This window comes from Eptatretus burgeri, chromosome 9 (assembly GCF_056783735.1).
Source record: "Eptatretus burgeri isolate ZD-2024b chromosome 9, Ebu_testis_v1, whole genome shotgun sequence".
In the NCBI taxonomy this organism is placed as follows: Eukaryota; Metazoa; Chordata; class Myxini; order Myxiniformes; family Myxinidae; genus Eptatretus; species Eptatretus burgeri.
In genome coordinates this window covers 79505202-79513239 of record NC_140969.1, presented here as the reverse complement: position 1 = coordinate 79513239, position 8038 = coordinate 79505202, and the positions used below count along the sequence as shown (strand labels likewise).

The 8038-nt window shown below is 39.2% G+C and overlaps 1 pseudogene; it reads right to left on the bottom strand.

The window, feature by feature from the left end:
• Positions 1–6590: 6590 nt before the first annotated feature.
• Positions 6591–6736, bottom strand: LOC147020421 (U1 spliceosomal RNA; annotated as a pseudogene).
• Positions 6737–8038: the final 1302 nt, after the last annotated feature.

The following is an 8038-nucleotide window of genomic DNA, read 5'->3' as shown; positions in this document are numbered from 1 at the left end:
CGGCGAGCCAAGTTTTTAGTGTGCAAGCTTGGTATTATAATAGAGATGTGAGAAATATCAAATAAGTCTTATTGAAGAAATAACCGGATAAATGTAATTACAAATAAGTTAGAGGATGTAAAGAAAAAAAATATCCTTGAATGGACTGAAAACGAAGAGCCTGGTGTTGGTGGTTAGGGCAGTGGTTAGGGCAGCGGCTTGGGATCCAAGAGGTCCTGAGTTCAAGCCCCGTTGGGCCACTGAATTAATACACCAGGGGGTTGACTCAGCCTGTCATCCTTCCGAGGTCGGCGAAATGAGTACCAGTATACTGGGCCGGTGTATACCCCGGTTAAAATAGGTGTACCATATCCCTGTGTCGTAAGAGGTGACCAGGGTTGCGTCAGGAAGGGCATCCGGCGTAAAACATGTGCCAAATCACTATGCGGATCATATGGATGATCCGCTGTGGCGACCCCTAACGGGAGCAGCCGAAAGAAGAAGAAGAAGAAGAGGACTGAAAACTTTGATGGTTATCAATTAAACAATGGAAAAACAATTTACTATAATCTCAAAATGGTATGTGGCTCAGGAGGTGGTTAAACAAGAGCATTAAGAGAAGTTTATCATTTTATCTCCGATCAACAAATATATTCAGACCAAGAACTAAGTTCCAAAATAATATTTGTGAACGTACTCGATGGTGATGAATGTAATAGGAAAATTAATTTATTACCTCAAATAGAACATGAACAAATATTCGTTGGATCACTCTTTGAGTGGAGTAAGTAATGGGGCAGAGATCGATCTCTTCTTTTGACCCAATGGACTAAGAGTCAAAGGGGAGAGAAAATCATTCTTCTCTTTTGACCTGATGGGCCTTGAGTCAGAAAGCTTCCCCTATTAATTTGTATGAGGTTTTTAGGGCCCTGAGACAGTCTCAATTTAACATGAGCTTGTATGGCAGAAAATCATTCTCCTCTTTTTGGCCTGATGGGTCTCGAGTCAGAGAGTTCTCCCGATACATTTGTATGGGGGGGGGGGGTGAGGAATAAGTCTCCTGTTTAGGGGTTTTCGGGGTTCAATTCATAGAGTTTTCCCATTCATTTTCATGGATGTCTCAGAAACCACATTGATCTACCACTGATAGTTTAAAGAAAACCAGAGGTTGTTTTGCCTCCTCAGTATCACTTGACAATGTTTTGTTTCAGAGCCATAATAACTCTTGGTTTTGTAGGCTGTGGAAATTAATGGCGGAGTGTTTACAATTAATTCCTATTGACTGAATTTCATTAACTTCGATGAAAACAAGTAATTATGGTTGAGTGGTTCCCAAGTTGTGGTCTGTGGACCCCTCAGGATTCATGAGGCCATTGGCTTGGGTTCATGGGAAGGAAAGTAATGTTAGCCTCCTCGCTCCACAAAATGATGTCACACTGCAACTTGCTGCACATCAGAAGCAACCATTACTGGAATGTTATGGTTCATCCTGTTTTGTGTTGTGATTTTGTCAATACGATAGTCGTATTTCACTATGATACCACATCACTATTATCTTCGTACATGCTTCTCAGTAAAATGTTCGGAGGTGGGGGCTGAGACGCGGTAGACACACCCAACAAGGATGGGAACTGCTGGTTTGGATAAATAGATGTTCAACAACTGGAAGTTCATCTTGAACCTTCAGTTTTCTTCTGTGTTTTTATTACTTTTGTCAACACCAGTGTTTAAAAGAAAGTGCAAATGCTGTTTTTGTGAATATGTGGAGTGAAAAATATTTGTCATCTTTGTCTCTTGTCTCAAATGAAATCCACTTATTATGGTTACACATCACTCAAGGCTTGTGAACTTGTATTCGGTTCATGTTGTTAAAAAAAAAGTTTCCATCTTTCATTAAAATTCCCTTACTTGTTCCACAGAGTTCAATCACTGGATGATGGTAATCAGGATCTGGATGGATAGTTAACACGTCATAAGTGACCTGCCATGATGAAATCAGTCAGAAGTTGCATGGAGTATTTTTTTTTCTGCAATAAGCACTGCAGCATTTAGCAGACATAATGACAACTTATTTGAAGACTGATCGTAATCGGGCACTGAATGAGGGAAAACGTTGTTTAGTTGCATTGAGGAGAAATGGCATGGAGTGATTGCCAATTATTTTGATGAACCCTTGCCACATGACAGTAAAAGCATCAGTGATTGGAATGACAATAATGAAATCTTTCTTTCTCTCTCTCTCTCTCTCTCTCTCTCTCTCTCTCTCTCTCTCTCTCTCTCTCTCTCTCTCTCTCTCTCTCTCTCTCTCTCTCTCTCTCTCTCTCTCTCTCTCTCTCTCTCTCTCTCTCTCTCTCTCTCTCTCATCGATGATGGCAATGCAGACACCACCGATACAAACAAGACTGGCCTGCCAGTGATATTGTTGAATAAGGTAATGGTGGAGCTTTTTTACAGCTTGCCTTGTGGATCTGCCTCCTTGAGTCTATCCATTTTGCTTCCCGGAGTTCTTCCTTTCACTCTATTAAAATTGTAAGCAATCACCATCTCATGTTTTCCTCAATTCCTCATTCCGATAATGTCAATTATCACTAACTCTCCTCTTGTTCACCCACGTTGTTCCACATTTACCCTCTTTGTTGGCTTTAACTGTCTGCGTACGTGTTCCTTGTCTACTCAGCCCTCTCATTTCCCTATTCCCTTCTTATGTTGCCTGTGTTGTGGATTTTTTTTTCACCCACCCCATTGTGATCGTTGAAGGATTCTTCCTGGTTGATTGTGGAATCCTATTTAACTTCAGGCAGAGTTTAACGTTTGTCCGATTTGGTTATTAAATCCTGCATAAAACCCACCGACACTGATAACCAATGTCCACACAAGTCCTTTCTTTGTGAAACAATTTATTTTCTAATAATTATCCACCATACACTTCTCACCCTCGTACAATGAACTTAAGAATCCCCATTGATTGCAATATTATTTCGTTCTATTTCATTTATTCTTACTTTTAGTTAACAGTTAGACCAACCCGATTCAATACACTTCCATATTACATCAGAGTTTTATATTCTAACTTGGTACTTGGTCAGTCCCAAGGAGTACAAGCCACTGAGATGCTATACATCTTCACGTGCTTGCACTAAAACAATTTGACATTTCAAGGCATTTTATACCTCCATGGGAGAGCGGTGGGGGCTACCAACTCAGACTGCATACGTGTCCTCTCGGTGCTGAGAAGCACACAACGTACATTTGGAGGCAAAGGTTCGCTGTTATCAGCCCAGGTCACACTGCTCCAGACAAAGACATTTTATCAACATTTAGGGAAAAAGACTCTTGGCTGAAAAGGACAGCCAATTCAACTTATAGCATAAACTTACATTTCTCAAACCCATTTGTTACAATTTAGAATACATTAATATAAATTTTTCCTCCACACTCCCCTGTTTTTTTTTAAGGAAAATTTGAATAATGTTTCTTACACATGATTACCATGACCCATTCCTGAAGGAGAAAAGATTTCCATTACTCAAGTTCAATCAACAATGGCAGCGAGTGCTCATATCAGAAAATGAGTGAGTTTCCATTTAATTTATGGCCTGTTCATCAGCATGTGTCACACATTGAAAACTTGCTACCCGAAGTCAGGAGATAAACAGGTCAGGGTGTGGATAGAGCAGCACCCAACGGGAAACACAACCGAAGCACTCCTTGAGCTGAGGAGTTGGTAAATGTGGGCAAGTACAAGCTTGGGCCTGACACTGGGTTGAAGGAGATGAAAAGGACGCGAGAGGTGAACAGAGATCCAGCCCAACAGAGCCTGGGGCCTCGCAGCAGCAGTCCGTGCAATCAGGCCTGATTTCACCAAGCGAGCTGTGCACGTTAGATGCAGTCGCTTTGCAGCGACTGCGACCCCACCCGCACCATTGAACACATGTTGCAGAGGACTCGCAGTGTGGAACTCCAGGCCTGTCGTACATTGAAGCAACCACAGCAAGTTCACGATGTATTTGCAGAGTGGCAATCGAGAGTGTGGCTGAGAATATTCCTCCACGCAGGCACCACACAACGTCGACGTTAAGACTTTGCTCAACCTTCTCCTCAGTGGGTTTTTTCTTTATTTTTCCCCACATTGCTCCATCTTATCTCCTCAGGAAGGGGTACAGTTTCATGATCACGTGTTGAATACCCAATCACCCAAATCTGGGTTCTCTCATCGTCCAAGCTTTCGGTGGAGGTTCTTTCCAAGCTTCATTTAGACGAAATCGTACATTGCATGGTTTAACTGCGTTCAACACTCCGAAACAAACAAAATCAAAGTTAACATCGATTATTCAAAACATTTATCTCATTTGCTATTTCCATGTAAAGGCAAACAGTTTTTATCAGGGTTCCAATTTGCGATCAATAATTCTTTTCACAAAAATATTCCATCATTTATCCCAAAATATGAAGTAATCTATTTTTTCAAGAACCGAATCCAAATCGATTTTGCACAGTTACCATTTTAACATTCACATCTGCTAAACAATTTACAGTTTCATTCACAAATAGTTCCAGAGCAACTGCCATTTTTATTATCTTGATTTAATTCTCAGTAACTTTTCCTTATCCTCAATTAACAGATTAACAAGGTTTTTTATGAGCTTAGTCTGAAAGTAACTAACACAGTTACCGCACAACCCCCAATTTGAGAGTTCCACTACGCTCGGCCATCCTGGCATCGAGTTGCCAAGCTGCAGAGCGTCCATTTTGAAACAAGAACTTTGATAACATTGTCACAAAATTTTCCCAAACAGTTTAAACAACACCCAAATGCTAATGTTGTTTTACATTAAGCTGGTAAGCATCCAGTTTCTTTCATGTTGAAATGGAACTAAAATATCCAAAAAATAATGTTTAACCAATCTCTATCTCAGCACTGAATTCCATCGACATTTTAAAAATCTCTGACATTTTCTATCTATCCACTTCTCTCTCACCAAAACAGCAATTTGCTGCCATTTCCAACTCACATACACAAACCATCTCTGACTTCCTCTGAACTTCTCAATTACTAATCCATTTCCTTTATCAAAACAACTAAATACAGTTTAAAAATTGAACAAAAAAAATTCTCAAATCATTTGTCAAATTTGTCGTCAGGCGAATATCATTTAAATTGCAGCTCAAACACTCCATCCACACATGTAGCTCGACCCTCCCCAAACTTTATCTCAGTCTTGGGGGAGGCATCTTAAACTTCAGACTAATAAACATCCAATCTTTCTTAAGCAACTTTTTGGTCTTGACAATAAAATATTTTCTTTTAAAATCCATAAATCAAATATAAAATCTTCAGCATCGATCCAATTAAATCATGAATTTACCTTAACTGAATCGACCAAAGGTTTACACTGGGTTGTTTGCCATTGCCTTCCCAGCTCTAGTTCAGGCAACCTCAACATTCGCAGACGAATAAAACAAGTCGCCTATTTCAACGTCCATCCGAGGGAATCATCAATAATTATCTGTGAATCGCCCCCACGTGATAAACATCATCAAATCATTAAAAATCATTCAAAATCACGTTTCTACATTTAAATCACATCTTTTAAGTACAATGGTTACAACTCAGATCAAAATCTTCGAAACATTTCTGACACGTCCACACAGCTTGCCCAGCACTCAAACCTGCCGGGTTGAGTAATTACAAATCATCGCAATGCCAGTGAGAGCTCACCTCCCGAATCTTCGAAACATTCACAATTGTTGTTTCAATTTATCCAAACTCCCGATGGCTATTAAATAAATTTCAACACCTTTTTCAACTTCAACACCTTTTTCCCCAAATGGACTTTACTTTAAAGAGATTCAGTAGAGAGGGTGCGCCACAAATACCACAACCGGAAGTTCTCTCCAGATCAGGTGGGAAGAAAAAGAAAAACTCTAAGACAGGCAAAACCCACAGTTTAGCATTACTCTGTCATGGCTTCAACACGCACACTATCGAGCATTGCATCTCATAGACTCGCTTGTGGTCACGTGACAAATATTTTTACAAAACTTTAAAATGTTCATTTTTCATCAACATTTTTACAGAAATCCGTGAATGACGTTCTTAAACCTTCTAAAGTGTTATTATCTGACCACGGAACCATTCTCAAGCTTCCTTTTTGCCTGCAAAACCCCATAAATATCCTCTAAATCAATCACATTTCTATATCATTTTAAAGTCATTTCCAACGGCATGCACACTTCGAAACAATAGCCCCACCGTCTTGAATCTGCATATGAATCCCAATTTCACAGCTAAAGCTAAGACTGAAACACAGACTCAGTGGAGAGAACATGCCACCCCCCAGAGATCGAGTGGAGGGGGCGAGCTGCACAGTCACAGCTCGCGACCTTCACGTACGTTATCAGCACCAAACCACGAACAGCCAGGCTGTTTTATTTCAACTCTCTGCCTGAAGTTTCTTTAGTTGTTCAAAAATATCGTCAAAATACCCACAGAACACGTTTTATTGCAGTGGAATCTATTCGACTCGCACACGTTTCATTTTTCACTCTCAGCAACACCTGCATCTCAATGCAAATCACCAGCCACACACCCAGCCGGTCTATCGTCTCTTGCATCCTACAAATTTCACGGTCGACTTTCCCACATTTGGGGAAATCGCAAGGCTCAACCTCCCTCTAGTAGTGCAATGGGTAGGCCTCGCCCTGAGAATACCGCCTTAACTAACTGATCGCGGTATCTCTCCTATCAGGTAAGTATCAATGCAAACATATATCTCACGCGTCCTCTGCGCGGTCTGTGGTATGTCACATCGTCATGCTCATTTCATCTGATTCCTCTTCTTCTCCAGTACTTTTCTAAAACAACTACAGTACTTATCGTGTACTATTAAATGGACTCTCTCCGCTACCTCTTCTTTCTATAAATAAAATTATCTGACATGAACTTTTCTTTGTTCGAAATGCATCCGAAAAAGAAGAAGAGATACGTATATATCTTCTTCTTCTTCTTCTTTCGGCTGCTCCCTTTAGGGTTCACCACAGTGGATCATCCATTATGATCCACATACTGATTTGGCATAGGTTTTGCACCGGATGCCCTTCCTGACACAACCCTGGTCATCTCTTACGACAGAGGGATATTGATTAGGTTTCACCATGATTCCAGGATGCCCTACACCCTCTCATATAATGGCCCAGTGCAGAGCTCCCGTCCTCAAGCGATCCTCCATCCCAACTCTCAAGTTGCCGGATTACAGGCGCACGCCACTACACGCAGATATATATATATATATATATATATATATATATATACATATATATATATATATATATACATATATATATATATATATATATATATATATATATATATATATATATATATATATATATATATATATATATATATATATATATATATATATATATATATATATATATATATATATATATATATATATATATATATATATATATATATATATATATATATATATATATATATATATATATATATATATATATATATATATATATACATATATATATACATATATATATAAATATATATTCTTCTTTCGACTGCTCCCGTTAGGGGTCGCCACAGCGGATCATCCGTATGATCCGCATAGTGATTTGGCACATGTTTTACGCAGGATGCCCTTCCTGACACAACCCTGGTCACCTCTTACGACACAGGGATATGGTACACCTATTTTAACTGGGGTATACACCGGCCCAGTATAATGGTACTCATTTCGCCGACCTCGGAAGGATGACAGGCTGAGTCAACCCCCTGTTGTATTAATTCAGTGGCCCAACGGGGCTTGAACTCAGGACCTCTTGGATCCCAAGCCGCTGCCCTAACCACTGCGCCAACACCAGGATATATATATATATATATATATATATATATATATATATATATATATATATGTATATATATATATACATTATATATATATACATATACATTATATATACATTATATATATATATATATATATATATACATTATATATACATTATATATATATATATTGTTGCGGTATTCGCGCCC